This window comes from Eubalaena glacialis, unplaced genomic scaffold (genome assembly GCF_028564815.1).
Source record: "Eubalaena glacialis isolate mEubGla1 unplaced genomic scaffold, mEubGla1.1.hap2.+ XY H_2, whole genome shotgun sequence".
In the NCBI taxonomy this organism is placed as follows: domain Eukaryota; kingdom Metazoa; phylum Chordata; class Mammalia; order Artiodactyla; family Balaenidae; genus Eubalaena; species Eubalaena glacialis.
In genome coordinates this window covers 1,329,465-1,346,314 of record NW_026871156.1, presented here as the reverse complement: position 1 = coordinate 1,346,314, position 16,850 = coordinate 1,329,465, and the positions used below count along the sequence as shown (strand labels likewise).

At 35.4% G+C, this 16,850-nt stretch overlaps 1 pseudogene; it reads right to left on the bottom strand.

The window, feature by feature from the left end:
• Window positions 1-13,009: 13,009 nt before the first annotated feature.
• LOC133082966 (heat shock transcription factor, Y-linked-like) lies at window positions 13,010-14,734 on the bottom strand (annotated as a pseudogene).
• Between the last annotated feature and the right edge of the window lie 2,116 nt (window positions 14,735-16,850).

Below are 16,850 nucleotides of genomic sequence, written 5' to 3'. Positions count from 1 at the left end.
TTATTCACTGACCCATTTAAGTTTTAAGATTATGTTGTTTAGGCTTCACCTGTTTTTATTTTTCCCATTTTCTTCCTTGTAATTCATTCTTAGTTGTATACCATTGTGGTCAGAAAACATGCTGGATATAATGCTATTGACTTAAACTTGTTGTGGCTTCATATGTGGCCTAGCAAGTTATCAATTCTGGAGAACATTTCACGTGTACTTGAAAATAATTTATTCTTTTGTTTGGGGTTATAATACTCTTTAGAAATCTAATAAATCCAACTCATCTAAGGTACTTCCATGGCAGACACTGTACTTCCTAAACAGGAGGCATTATTTCAATCCCTGGTCAGGGAACTAAGAACCCACATGCCGTGTGGTGTGGCAAAAAAAAAAAAAAAGGTAGTAAAAATGTAACTAATCAGAAATCTAAACTCCAAATCAACTAAAGTGTGACTTAAGACCATTGTTACCAACTTAACTTTCTGTTTGGGTGACCAGTGATGTAAGTGGGGTGTTAAAGTCTCCTGTCATTATTGTATTGTTGTCAATTTCTCCCCTTTTATGTTAAAATTTGTCTTATATTGGTAGGTCCTCCTGTATTCAGTGCATATATCTTAACAAATGTAATATCCTCTTTGTGTACTGATGCTCTTTATCATATAATGTCCTGCTCTGTCTTTTGTTATAGACTATTCTTTAAAGTCTATTTTGTCTAAAATGAGTATTGCCACCCTCATTTTATTTTCATTCCTCTTTGTATAAAATACCTTCTTCAATCCCTATATTTTAATTTTGTGTGTACCTTTAGGCATTAACTGCATCTATTATGAGCAGCATGTACGTGAATCTTGTGTTTTTTTAAAGAAATCTAGTCAGCCTCCTTATGTCCCTTGATTGAAGCACTTAGTTCATTGAGAAGAAAGTAATTTTTGATGCATCTATCTTTATTGCCATTTTATTACTTGTTTTCCGGGTGTTTTCTATTTCTTCTATGTTCTTTTCTTCTTTTATTTTCTTCCCCTTTAGTTTGGTGATTTTTGTAAGTGGTAGGATTGCATTCATTTATCTCTTGTTTTTACGTGCATTTTGCTTATTGTTGGTTTCTGGTTACCATGAGGTTCATATACGTTGAATCATAACTATATTTAACTGTTTTAAATAGGTAGTATTTCAAGATTGAAAAACAAAAATTGTAAAATCAAGTATAAGTACCATAATCAGTAAAAGAATAAACGTGAAGAGGTAAAATATAACATAAAAAAATTTTTTAAAACACACACAAAATGTGGGGGAAAGACATTAAAAAAAGTGGATCATTTAGAACATCTATCAAATGAAAAGACTATCCATTATTTGAAATATAGATATATTTATAGGTCAATATATATTTATAAATGGTGAGAAGACCTGAAATGACATTTTTCCAATGATGACTTACAGATCTCTTTCACACACATGAAAATATGCTCAACATCACTATTCATGAGCAAAATGCACATCAAAGTCAGTATCAGACCTGTGAAAATGACTATTATCAAAGAGTCTACAAATTTAAACATGTTAATAAGGATGTGGAAAAATGGGAATGCAGATACACTGATGGTAGGAAAGCAAATTGGGGCAACCAATATTGTAACAGTATGTAGGTCCTAAAAAACAAAAATTAGAACTACCATATATGATCCAGCAATTCTACTTCTCAGTATATACCTGGAAAAATAAAACACCAATTCTAAAAGATAACATGTACCCCAATATTCTTAGCAGCATTATTTACAATATCCAATATACAGAAGCAACTAAACTGCCCCTTAAAATAGAACTGGCTGAAGATGAAATATATATAATATATGATATATATAATAATATCATTTTTATGATGTATGTTACTCAGCCATTAAAAAAATAAAATTCTGCCATTTGCAACAATGTAGATTGACCTAGAGAGTATTACTGAAATAAGTCAGAGAAATGTAAAACTTTATGTTATCACTTATATGTGTAACATAAAAAAAACTAATGTATATAACAAAGCAGAAACAGACTGGTAGATATAGAGTAGCAAGTAGTACTTTCCACTGGGGGCAATAAGATAGGGCTGAGCTAGATAGAGATATGGAATTAAGAGTCACAGACTAGTATATATAATATAAATAAACAACAATAATATATTGTACACCACAGGAAAATATAGCCATTGTTTTGAAATAACTTTAAATGAAATGTAACCTATAAAAATTATGAATCCTTATGCTGTACACTTGAAACCATTATAATATTGTGACTCAAACATACTTTAAGGAAAAATGATTAAAAAGAGATACAGGCATATATCATAATAAAAATGTGCATGTGTATGGACTAAACTGGAAATGAAAGAACCAAGAATAAATTGAAAATATTTCAGGGTATCGATACTATGAAATTTAGGGAGATATTTTATCCACTTTTCTTGGTGTTGTTATAATTTTGTTATACGGTTTTAAATCTGTTAGTAGAATTATAAACTTCTGCATTAAAAAAGTATGCACTTGGGACTTCCCTGGTGGTCCAGTGGTTAAAACTTCACCTTCTGATGCAGGGAATGTGGGTTTTATTCCTGGTCAGGGAGTTAAGATCCCACATGCCTTGGTGCAAAAATACCAAAAGATATAAAACAGAAGCAATATTGTAACAAATTCAAAACAGACTTTTAAAATGATCCACATCAAAACAAAATTTTTTTAAAAATATATGCACTTAAAAAGAACTTTTTGTATTTCCTTTTCAACCTACAATCAGTAAAACATACACAACTTAGTTAACTTGCCTCTGCCCAACACAATGGGGCTCCAGAGAATCCCACACAACTGTACATCTGAAGGTGAGTTGTCTGGAATATGAAGAGGAAGCAGAATTGAGGGAACATAGAAGTTGATGCCTGCAACACCAGAACTCTGAACAGTGTATCTGAGCCCACAGGTTTAGAGAATCCAGTAGCAGCAAAATCAATGGTACACAGCTCCAGCCTGCCAAATGCACCAGCACATTCCACCACTGATAACAGAGAAGCCGTACCAGTAGAGACTAGGATTCCATCCCTCAGTCACTGTAGACACTTATGACCCTGCTCTGCTTAACACATTTCAGAGTGGTGGAGACCACAAACCTTACAACTCTGGACACAGTAGAGACACTTACATGACCCCAATTATCCCCCTTACCCTGCCCACAAGATGGAGACTGTGTCTCAGGGGATCTGAGATACAAGGAAATTTCTCCCATCCCAGTTACAATGGACATTTTGGCAGAGGCAAGGAAGCAACTATCCAAAATCCCAAGAACTGCCAATGAAGCATTTATACTCAAATAATAATTAATATAAAATAAAATTTAAAAAAGTAAAGAGCAAGAGAAATCCCCTAAAGAATAAATAATGAAACAGAGATAACCAGTCTACTAGACACTGAGTGCAAAAAGGGGGTAATCAAAATTCTAATTGAATTAAGAAATCTTATCAGGATAAACCCAGATAATACTTTTAATTGGGTTGTTTGGTTATTTTTTTCACGTTGAGCTGCATGAGTTGTTTTTATGTTTTGGAGATTAATTCCTGGTCAGTTGCTTTGTTTGGAAATATTTTCTCCCATTCTGAGGATTACCTTTTCGTCTTGTTTTTGGTTTTCTTTGCTGTGAAAAAGCATTTAAGTTTAATTAGGTCTCATCTGTTTATTTTTGTCTTATTTCATTACTCTAGGAGGTGGGTCAAAAATGATCTTTCTGGGATTTATGTCAAAGTGTTGTTCCTATGTTTTCCTCTAAGAGTTTTATAGTGTCTGGCCTTACGTTTAGGTTTATAACCCATTTTGAGTTTATTTTTGTATATAATGTTAGGGAGTGTTATATTTTTATTCTTTTAAATGTAGCTGTCCAGTTTTCCATGCAACACGTATCAAAAAGCCTCTCTTTTCTCCATTGTATATCCTGGTCTCCTTTGTCATAGATTAGGTGGCCATGGGTGTGTGGGTTTATCTCTGGGCTTTCTATCCTGTTCCAATGATCTATATTTCTGTTTTTGTGCCAGTACCATACTGTCTTTATTACTATAGCTGTGTGATATAGTCTGAAGTCAGGGAGCCTGATTCCTCAAGCTCCGTTTTTCTTTCTCTAGATTGCCTTGTCTAGTTGGGGTCTTTTGTGTTTCCATGTAGATTGTAAAATATTTTGTTCTAGTTCTGTCAAAACTGCCATTGGTAATTTGATAGGGATTGCACTGAATGTGTGGATTTCTTTGGGTAGTATAGTCATTTTCAAAATATTGGCTCTTCCAATCTAAGATTGGATATCTCTCTATCTGTGTCATATTTGATTACTTTCATCAGTATCTTATCGTTTTCTGCATATAGGTCTCTTGCCTCCTTAAGTAGGTTTATCCTAGGTATTTTACTCTTTGTGATGTGATATAAAATGGGAATGTTTCCTTAATCTCTCCTTCTGGTCTTTTGTTGTTACCGCATAGGAATGCAAGAGCTTTCTGAGTATTAATTTTTTATCCTTCATTTTTGAAAAATTCATTGATGAGCTCTTGTAGCTTCCTGGTGGCATCTTTAGGATTTTCTATGTATAGTATCATGTTTTCTACAAAAAGTAATAGTTTTACATCTTCTTTTCCAATTTGAATTATTTATTTTCTCTTTCTTCTCTGATTGCCATGGCTAAGACTTCCAAAACTATGTCAAATAATAGCGGTGAGAGTGGACATTTTATCTTGTTCCGATCTTAGAGGAAATGCTTTCAGTTTTTCACCATTCAGAGTGATGTTTACTGTGGGTTTCTCGTATATGGCCTTTATTATGTTGAGGTAGGTTCCCTCTATGTCCACTTTCTAGATACTTTTTTTCATAAATCCTTGTAGAAGTCTGTCAAAAATGTTCCTTCATCAGTCAGACGGTCATATGGTTTTTAGTCTTCAATTTTTCAAATATCCTGTACCACACTGATTGATTTGACTGTATTGAAGAATCCATGTATCCCTGGAAAAAAATCCCACTTGGTCGTGGTGTATGATCTTTTTAATATGTTTTTGGTTTTGGTTTCCTAGTATTTTGTTGAGAATTTTTGCATGTATGTTCATCAGGGATATTGGTCTATAATTTTCTTTTTCTGTCATATCTTTGTCTGGTTTTGGTATCAGGGTGTTGGTGGCCTCATAAGATGGGGTTAACAGTGTTCCTACCTCTGCGATTATTTTAAGACTTTGAGAAGGATAGGTGTTAATTTCTCTGTGAATGTGTGTTAGAATTTACCTGTGAAGCCATCTGGTCCTGGACTTTTGTATGTTGGAAGATTTTTAATCACAGTTTCAACTTCATTACTTCTGATTGGTCTCTTCATATTTTCTGTTTATTCCTTGCTCAGTTTGGAAGGTTGTTTATCTTTCTAAGAGTTTGTCCATTTGTTCCCGGTTGTCCATTTTCTTGTCATATAGTTGCTTGCAGTAGTCTCTTATGATCACTTGTATTTCTGCAATGTCCATTGTAACTTCTCCTTTTAAATTTCTAACTTCATTGATTTGACTCCTCTCCCTTATTTTGTGGATGAATGTGGTGAAAGTTTGATTAATTTTCTTTATTTGTCTTCTCAGAGAAACAGCTGTTAGTTTTATTGATCTTTGCTATTGTTTTCTTCATTTCTATTTCATTTATTTGTGCTCTGTTTTTTATGTTTTATTTCTTTCTACTAACTTCAGGTTTTGTTTGTTCTTCTTTCTCTAGATGCTTTAGGTATAAAGTTAAGTTTTATATTTGAGATTTTTCTCGTTTCTTGAGGTAGGATTTTCTTGATATAAACTTTCTACTTAAAACTGCTTTTGCTGCATATGTTTTGGATCCTTGTGGTTTTTTGTTTTCCTCCTTGATTTCTTCAGTGATCCATTGGTTATTTAGTAGCATATTGTTTAGCTTCCTACTTTTGTGTTTTTTACATTTTTTGTTTTCCTGTAATTGATTTTTAATCTCATAGAATTTTGGTCAGAAAAGACACTTAATACAAATTCAATTTTCTTAAATTTACCGAGGCTTGGTTTTTTTTTTTTTAGCAATGATGTGACCTATCTTGGAGAAGGTACCATGTGCACTTGAAAAGAAAGTGTATTCCGCTGCATTCAGATGGAATGCTCTATAAATATCAATTATGACCATTGTGTCAAATGTTTCATTTAAGGTTTTGTGTTTCCTTATTAATATTCTGTCTGGATGATATGTCCATTGGTGGAAGAGGGGTGTTAAAGTCCCCAACTATTATTGTGCTGTTGATCTGCCTTTTTTGGCTGTTAGCATTTGCCTTATGTATTGAGGTTCTCCTATGTTGCGTGCATAAATATTTACAATTTTTATATCTTCTGTGATTGATACCTTGATTATTATGTAGTGTCCATCCTCCTCTCTTATAACAGTCTTTATTTTAAAGTCTATATATTTCAGATGTGAGTATTGCTACTCCAGCTTTCTTTTTATTTCTGTTTGCATGGAATACCTTTTTCCATCTCCTCATTTTCAGTCTGTGTGTGTCTCTAGGTCTGACGTGGGCATGTTATATACAGCATATATACAGGTCTGTTTTTGTATCCATCAGACAGTCTGTGTCTTTTGGTTGGAGGCTTTAATCTATTTACATTTAAGGGAATTATGGATATGTATGCTCCTTTTACCATTTTATGAATAGTTTTGTGTTTGTTTTTGTATGTAATTTTCTCTCTTTTGTGGCCTAGAGAAATTGTTTTAGCATTTGTTGTACAGCTGGTTTGCTGGGGCTGAATTCTATCACCTTTGGTTGATTTAAAGCTTTCCATTTCTCTGTCAAATCTGAAAGAGATTCTTGCTGAGTAGAGTAATCTTGGTTGTAGGTTTTTCCTTTTTATCATTTTAAATATATCATGTCACTCCCTTCTGGCCTGCAGAGTCCTGTTGAAAAATTAGCTGATTACCTTATGAAAATCCCATTGTATGTTATTTGTTGCTTTTTCCTTGCTACTTGTAATATTTATTCTTTGTATGTAATATTTGTCAGTTTGATTAATATGTGTTTTGGAAAGTTTCTCTTTGGGTTTATCCTGTATTAGACTCTCTGTGCTATTTCCTTTCCCACTTTAGGGAAGTTTTCAACCAAAAATCTCTTCAAGTATTGTCTCAGATCCTTTCTCTTTCTTTTCTTCTCCTGGGATCCCTATAAGTTGAATGTTGATGCATTTAATGTTGTCCCAGAAGTCTCTGAGACTGTCTTCATTTCCTTTCATTTTCTTTTTCTTTTTTCTGTTCCACAGTAGTTATTTCTACCATCTGTCTTCCAACTCACTTATCCGTTCTTCTGCCTCAGTTTTTCCTTTTTTTCTATTGATTACTTCTAGGGTATTTTTTACTTCAGTTATTGTGTGGTTCATTACTCTTTCTTTTTTATTTCTTCTAGCTTTTGTTAAGCATTTCTTGTATCTTCTCAATCTTTGCCTCCATTTCTTTTCTGAGGTCTCTGAACATGTTTACTATCATCATTCTGAATCCTTTTTCAGGTAGATTGCCTATTTCTTCTTCATTTATTTGGTTTTATGGGTTTGTAACTGGCTCCTTTGTCTGAAACATATTTCACTGTCATTTCACTTTGTTTAACTTACTTTGTTTGTACTCTCCTTTACACAGGCTGCAGGATCAGAGATCTACTTGCTTCTGGTTTCTTCCCTCTCTTGGATGAAACTTGTCCAGGGGCTTGTGTAGACTTCTTGGTGGGAGGGACTGGTGTCTTCACTATGGGGTGGGGGAGCTGAGTCTTGGCCCTCTGTTGCACAGGATTGCATCAGGGGGTTTGTTTTGGGGGTATTTGTGAGCTTAGTACAACTTTATACAGCCTGTCTGCAGATGCATTGGTCTGCATGCCTGTCGTGCTGGTTGTTTGGCCTGAGTCATCCAGCATTAGAGCCTGCAGGCAGTTGGGTGGAACCAGGTATGATGATGAGATGGAGACCTCCAGCGAGCACACCGTGGTAAATATTCTCCAGGTCCAAGAATTTTCTGGCTGTCCAGCATCCTGAACTCAGTGCTCCCACTCTGGGGTCTCATATCCAACACCTGTGTGGGGAACTAAGACCTCACAAGCCACATGCCACAGTCAAAAAACAAACAAAAAAAAAAAACAAAAAAAGGAAAAGAAAACAAACAAAACACAGGACAAATAGCAAAACCAAAAGCAAACACCACCAATAATATAAAAAAGACAGATTAAAAACAACCTAAGAAAAAATGACAAAAACCAAAAAAAGACAAAAAAGAAAACAGTGAAACAACAAAAGAATTGCAAAATGTAAACAAACTATAAAAACAAACCAACAACAAAAACAACAAGCAAACTGAAAACTTCAAAGAAAGCGTAAAAGAAACACAAAAAAGTTAACTAAAGAAAAAAAGGTAAAACATACTAAACAATAACAAAAAAACAGAAAACAACAAAATAGAAAAATGAAAACAATATTTAAAATGTTAGTAAAATAAAATAAAAATAAATGAATAAAATTCTAAAGAAATAATAAAAAAATAATACAACTACAGAACAAAATGAAACAATTATAATTTTCCTTGGAGCCTCTGCTCTCAGTGTCCTTGCCTCCACATCAAGCCACAGCCAGACTTTGTCTCCCCAGTAGTTCCTCCAATACCTCTAGGTAGAACTCTGGAGCTGCTGTGGGAACTCTAGGGGCAGATCAGACTCTGACCTGGTCCACCTCCCACAAGGACCTGCTCAAAAATTCCACAGCTGCTAAAGTTAGACTGGTTTCTGTTGTGGGAACACTTACAGTCCATTCAGATATCCCACAGATGTAGCGTTTACCAAGCCAATGACCAGGATTTAATCCATGGCTGCTCCAGGTGTATGGAGAGATTTCTGTTTATTTTCCTTAATTGCACAGCTGCTGTAGCTCAGCTTTCGTTTTGGCCCCACCTCTGCTTGTGAGCCACTCTCAGGCATCTGTTTCCCACCCAGGTGAGAGGGGGCAAAACAAGGGCTGACTGGGGCACACGTGCTTCATCAGGCTGAGGAGGGTTAAGGTGGCCAATCCCTGGTACACATGCTCACTCCAATGGGATCCCACTTTAGTGCCTGCTTCTTTGGGAGTACTTTCTCTGCTTTTTCAAGTCACTTAACGATTTATGTGTCTGTAAATTAGGAGAAATATTTGTCTATTGTGGTCCTTTTGCAAAATATAAATATAGTTGATGTACAATATTATATGTTACAGTTGTACAACATAGAGATTCACAACCTTTAAAGATTATACTCTATGTATAGTTATTAGAGAATATTGACTATATTCCCTCAGTTGGACAATATATTTTTATAACTTATTTATTTGAAATATAATAGTTTGCACCTCTTAATCCCCTACTCCTATCTTGCCCTTCCCCTCTTTCCTCTCTTCACTGGTAACCATTAATTTTTTCTCTCTCTCTGTGACTCTGTTTCTTTTTTCTCATATTCACTAGTTTGTTTATGTATTTCGGTCTTAAAAATGTGTTTTTAATTTGAGAGCATTTCTGTGTAGACTGTGTGTGTTCAGAGGCTTTAGTGTAAGTGTTGATTTTGATATGGGTGCCACCATATCTTTCATCAGGACATATTGGCAGCCATCATCATTCTAGGGAATATGGTTCATGCTGGATTATCTAAAGACAGTGCAGAATGTGATGCAGGGCCTTTTCTATGCTCCCTAGATGTTTCCACCTCACCACGGCAGGGTCTGAAGTGAAGCTGTTGGAGTATAATCCCTGAGTGTGGAGCTCAATCAGGTTCTGTTCCTCCTGAATGTGTGCCCTGCCCCAAAGGAGAGGAATGCTGGAGTAAGGTGAGGGGTATATGTTCCCAGACCTGTGATGTGCTGCCTGGGTAGGCATCTGAAACTTGGCTCAGACAAAGCCCATGGTTGCTCCCTTCCCTTTTTGTGGTCATCTCAGATGTAGCACACAGCTGTGGCATGGAATGGCAGATTTGAGCATTAACTATGTTAGATTTGTAAGTCAAGGCATCGGGAGAACAGGAATTGAGACAGCTGCACTGTCAACAGAGATTTGGACTGCCCCATTGGCAGTTTCCTCCGAGGACCTGTCTGTCCCAGAGCCATAGCCAAGTCACGGTGTGGAGTGCAGTTGAAGGTGGATATGGTGGGCGGAGGCAAGCACTCACTGAGCTGGGACACAGGCTACAGCATGCTGGTCAAAGTGTCTCCTGTGGCACTGCCCATGTAAGCACTATCAATGGCCACTGCTGTCTCTCCTGGACTACCCCTCAGGTCCTTTGATCATCTCTGCATCCCAAGATCAAGTCTTCTACCAGGAATTCTCTGCCCCAGATCCAACACCCACCTGTGGTATGGAGAGGGTGGGACCAGAGTATTATACTTTGGTGGGAGCAGAGACTGAGGCATGCTGGTTACCCATGTCACTTGAGTAAGTGCTGACAATAGACACTACCACCCCACCTAGACCAAAACCCATGCCCCTAGGTTCTCTCTGTGTATCTACACTGAATCTTTTACCATGGCCAAGCTGGACAAGATCCTGCACCAAGCTCTGGTGTGGAATGTGAAGGGCTGTGATATTTGTCCTGTTTGTATTGGGGAGTGTAGCCAGGTGACAGCCACCAGGGCAAAACTCTTTGTGCACTGATTGCTGGCAGGCCAGCATCCACAGGCTCTTCCTGAGTACAGTTTAGGATTTTCCAGCCCTTCAAGCTGTCAGAGAATTTCTCCTAGAAAAAAGAGAGCTTGTCTCCTCCATGCTGTACCTCAGGACTGGGACACCCAGTCTGTGGCTCTAACCACTCCACCCCCCCAGGGCAAGGTTCCGCCCGTGTGGACCATCCCTTCCATTCAGAATCCTCCCAGGAGTGGAGGTCTGGACCCTATGCATTCTTTTCGGTCCTACCTAGTTATGTGGAAATCTTTTTGCAGCTTTGGTGGTATAGAAGTTCTTCTGCGAGTTTCTGTTTAGTTTTCCATGAAAATTTTTCCATATGTAGTTGTATTTTCATTGTGTTTGGAAAGTAGGTTAGCTCCATGTCCTCCTACCACACCATCTATTCTGAACCCCTCCACAAGATCATTTTATACAAACCTCAGAGTAACTAGAAAAATGTAAACATAGAGCAGAGACAAAAAACATGAAAAAAGAGAAGACTGAGTAGTACTTTACCAAGATATAGTGTTACCATTTCAGTCTTCTTAGCTGACCCAGCCACAGGATTGGGATCAGAAGCCTCAGTCCCCCGAACCTTACCAGCAGTGTTTACAGCATTCCAGACTGTTTACACTCTTACAGTGTTGCACATTTCATCATAAGTCAATGGAGGATGGTCAAAGGATTCAAGAATATTCCACATTTCAAATCTAATATGTATTTTCCCATATTCCATAAACACATATTTAGTATTGTTGTACATTGAACACGTTTTTAATTCTATCACCCTCACCTTCTTCTAGTCCCCACATTTAAGTAAAGTGATTTGGTTACTAAATACAACTGTCCCAAGTGAGGGGTTACTTCCTGGTTATAGGTTGGAAGTGATATAATTTATGTGGGGTACATAATTCTATTTTGAAATCTTAAGAATCACACTAACATTTCTGGACAAAGTTCTGAGTGTGAGTAGAAAGATATTTGGAAAATAATAAAGTTATAAGTTATAGGAGTATTTATCATTGATTTGATGTGGGGGGTAGGTGATGAAGAGACAGTTAACAAGTCCAGCATATGACAAAAGAATACCTTAGACCTCTGGAGGTATGGGTTAAGGATAAATAATTAATACTTTGTTTCCTAGACCTAGCACTACTGTCTGACTCAGGAGAAATTAGTCCATAAGCTATAAAAACACATTCTGCATGGTGAAGAGTAATGACCAGAAAGTAATAGTTTAAAAACCATGCGAGCTTCCCTCCCCACCCCCATTTTGGGCAAACAGATTTTGCTTAGTTAAATCAGCTTTTATTTATTGTTCATTCACTACTGAAAATATGTCCTTTGGCAGGCACTCTGCTGAATCTCTGCTGATACCCAAGATGGGCAATTAAAAGGGAGTAGAGAGAAAACATCTGGAAGAGGTAACATCTGTGCTGGGATCAGTAAAGCAGCAGTCTAAGTAAGCAAAGAGAGGACATTGTAACCCTCAGAAATAGCTGAGTGAAAACTTGTGAGATGGAAGTTGACAGGGCTGAAAATACCTTTTCTGAATGTAGCTCCAGATACAGTGAAACAGAAAGATGTGGTAAGGCAAATATATGCCAGATCTTTAAGGGACTAATTTAAACTATGCTGAGATTCTATGCTTAGAATCTAAAAGGTATTACATTCCTGCCTAAGAAACTAAGCTTGTCTTTGGCTGGAACAAAAAAGCAACATAAAGAAAGCAAACATAAAAGTGTACATTAGAAAATATCAAGGGTAGACTCATGGGGGGAGGCAATAAAGGCACATACCGAAATACTTTGAGGACAAAAGATCTAAAAGAACCCTTAATAAACCATTTGTAAAATTCTACTGCATGCTTACATGTCATATATGACTATATCATGTGAACTTTATTAATCAAGTGATGACATAATAGACACCATAGTTAATGAGCAGATCACTGTATCTCCTGCTGCACCCTGTGCTAATTTAGCACGTTTGACTTTTCTTAGGCTGATTCAGAAATCACTAATTACCTTTCCCTATATCCATTTTTCTCTTTTTCCAATTGCTTCTATTTCCACTTCTTCCTTTTAAACAATTATTTACATTTACTCATGAATGTTTACGTAAAATGTTCCTGTCAATCAAGTCTATTTTTAAAAAATGCAAAGTAGTCTCCCATTTTACTCTTAACTCTATTTTTGAAAAGAAAGACAATAAAGGTACACATCTATGTTTATTGTTCAAATAAGAGAACTGCAGGTACTTTGTTATATGCCACTGTCAGTTTTACTTTGTTATCTTGCATAATCTCATAGTCCTTTGGTGGCTCAGTTGTAATTAGGATAACTAGGACAATGTTCATATAATGAAGATGGCTGATGAGTTGACCTAGGAAGAGAGGCAGCAGATGGATTAGCTATCATAGGCATTGGGAACCATAGGGTGCCTGCTGGTTGCACATTAGAAAAACGAAGCTCACTGGCTGATAAATCAGTGTGTCTAGTTGGAAAATGAGAAGACTCCACCATCAGTGCAAAATTCCTGCTCTGTAAGGGAGATCCAAGGCAGTACTGAGAAGTAGAAGTTATGGTTGTAACAAAATTCACAACGCGGCCATTTGCTTGCATGTAGCTGTTATGTGACTGCATATGAAAAGTGGTCAACTGACTTAAAATACCATGCAGATCCATTACAATTTGTTCTGTTTGTCTAACTGACATTGATGATGCAGAAGAAAAATCACTTCTAATTGGCATAGTTGCATGAACAATTATCTGACTGGTAGAAGGCTTCCTTATTAAAGGCACATTTAAATTTGTGGAGGGTGAAATTACACTTTCTCCAGTAGTTTCAGCAACAAAACCAGAATTATGATTATCCATATGACCCCTTTCTTTCAAGTGCTGTTTGTTGAAATCTTGAGCTAATGAAAATACTGGAGAAGCATTTTTAATCGTGGCTCTTCTTTCAATCCTTACTAAAAGTTGGGGACAGCCTCGTTTAAAATTTGGATTATGGTAGAGCTGTAACTACAAACAAAGGAGAAAGTTATTTAGTAATATTTTAAACCAAGTTACGAGACTACAGTAAGCTTAACATGTAAAATCTCAGATTTCAAGTTTGTACAAAGATAATGTCATCAATATATGGACATTGCTCACTACTTTTTAATTACTTATTTGGAAAATAGACATTTAAATATTATAGTCCTCAAGTTTAAAATTATACATACAGTAACAGTGACTATCACTTCTAAAGTGGTTTCAGTGCCTTTATTTAGAGTTCTGATAAGAATCAAATTTACTAGCAAAATTTCTCATAACCTTGAATGTTTAATATCCAAATTGTCCTCATTATTTTGAAAAAAATAAATAATTTTAGCCTGAGTAGTTTCACATAATTTTCCAAATCTAGTTTTACATATATATTACTATATATTCCTGATATACAAAATAAAATTATATATATATATATATATATATATATATATATATATATATATATATATGTATGTATAACATTCATAAGTGGTAATTTTTTAATACCTTACTTAATATGGAGAATTGTTTTTCTTCTGTGAGAAAGTCAGCCAAAGAAGCAGAGTTTTGAAAATTCTGTGGCACTTTACTAAACCCATAAAGGCTAAGCTGTCAAATTAAACTTTTCATACTTCCAGTATCGAATATTCTGAAAGGGCCCTTTGTATCCAAAACTTCTTTCTTGAAGAGTTCTTTATTAATCACTATAGAATTTCCATATTCATCCCCTGGACTAAATTGATCACTTCTAACTATTTTCGAAAGTATTCTGGGAAAGGTTAGAGAAAGAAAATCATTTTCTTCATCGGGTTCAAAGACATAAAATGTGTAATGTGGGCTTTTAATCAAGGATCCGTCAGACAAAGCCTGAAAATAATTTTCTTCAATCATGGATCTCAAGACTGAGTCTGCAGTGAATGTATGATGTCAGAGTGGAGATCTAATGGAGGTTTCTGAACCAGTTGGTACATCTCTAGGAGACACATCTTGAATTTCTGAAGAAAAATATTCCATCTCAAATAAAATTTTCTTCAGCTACTTTTCTCACCTGCATGGTTTTCAACCCTGCAGGTTCAAAGGCTGCGTTGGCAGGCCTACACAGATAAACTGTCTACACCATCACAGTGGTTCTCAACCTGAGTTTTCATGACACCATAAGATGACTGGTGTCCTAACAACTAAAGCATAACATTCAGCCAGGCTTTACTTCTCATTTATTCACTTAAAATATAAAGACTGCTTATTTTTATGGTGTAATATGCACAAATTCATTCCACATATCTTTTAAATAAAATAATTTTTTGGGTCCAGGAAATAAAAATGATTTCCTCCCTTTTACACAGATATTTATATCAAATTGGTGAACATAGAATAATACCAGACAAGCAATGCACAAACTTTTTCAAAAACATGTCATTTTTACAATTTTGGAACTTGAAACTGAAATTTGTATAAAACCTGTATAATAAAGGCATAGGTTTGTCATTATTATTTATGAATAAAATAAAGCATAATTGGATCTTAAAATAAAAATATTTATCTGTGCATTTTACATAAGTAACTCTGCATTCAAAACATGTTGACAGTCAAATTTGAGTGGAATAATATTATTTTATTTAGTATTTTTGTAAATAAATGGTAAATACTGATAAAGTAAAATTCGATGTTAGAAGAAATCGGATCTACTTTAAGGAAATCCCAAAGAGTGGGAAATTTAAAAATAACATTTATATCATGCTTTTATAAATAAAATAATATCTTAATGTCCTACTTCAAGTTTACACAGATAGAATACCTTCATTACATATTTGTAACTAGAATTTTTTGTCTTTCTTTCATTATAGATTTATCTGAAGGAGGAATAAATTTGTTAGTCATTTTTATAATCCAGATTCTTGTGGTGTTTGTTAAGTGTTTCAAGGCTGCATTGACAAATATCAAATTTTAAAAGGCAGATTTCCTTTCATTCCTGGAAATGAGTGACATTGTTAAGTACAGTGTTTTGTTTTGTTTCTTTTAACTTTATATTTTGTGCATAAACAGTAAATAATAGACATGCTCTGTATGTAGTAAATACTATGCTACCTAAAGTCCTCTTTTTTTAATTGAATGAAAGGTGCTTTAAATTGTATGGTGGTTTATAATTTTCACAAGTTTTACACACATGATTTCATACAATCACATAATAACCAATTTCCCCCCTCTGCCTACATTTACCCTCCTCCCTTTCCCTCTCCTTACTGGTTTTATCTCTGTATCAGTGAGTCTGTTTCTTTTTTTTTTATATACATTTACTTGTTAGTTGTATTGTTTAGATGTTACATGTAAGTGATGTCAGTATTTGTCTTTCTCTGTCTACCTTATACCATTTAGCATAATGTCCTCCAAGTCTATCCATGTTGCTGCAAATAACATTTCATTCTTTTTTGTACTTGAGTAGTATTCAGTTTTATATATACATATATACCACATCTTCTATATCAATTAATCTGTTGATGAGCTATTAGTTTGTTTTCATACCTTGGCAATTGTAAATAGTGCTGCTATAAACATTGGGGTGCATGTATCTTTTCAAATTAGTGATTTTGTTTTTTTGGATATATACCAAGGAGTAGAATTGCTGGGCCATACGGTAATTCTATTTTCAGATTTTTATGAACCTCCATACCGTTTTCTATAGTGGTTGCAACAATTTACATTCCCACCCAGAGTGTACTAGGGTTCCCGTTTCTCCACATCCTCTCTAATACTTATCTGTATTCTTTTGATAAGAGCCATTTTGACTAGTATGAAGTGAAATCTCATTTATAGTCTTTTGGGGTTTTTTTTTTTTATTGTTGTTCCTTGAGGTGCCTTTCCCTAATTATTAGTGATGTTGAGTATCTTTCCATTTGCCTGTTGGCTATCTGAATGTCCTATTTGGAAAAAAATCTCTTCACTTCACCTTGTCTGCCCGTTTTTAATTTAGGTTATTTGTTTATGTTGAGTTTTATGAGCTGTTTATAGATGTTGGATATTAACCATCTGAACACATGGTATCAAAACCACCATCTACAGATCTGAAGCAGACCTTGGTGCTAGTGCCAGAGTATAGAGCAAGGTCCTGAACTGATCAAGGTGCACACCTGCC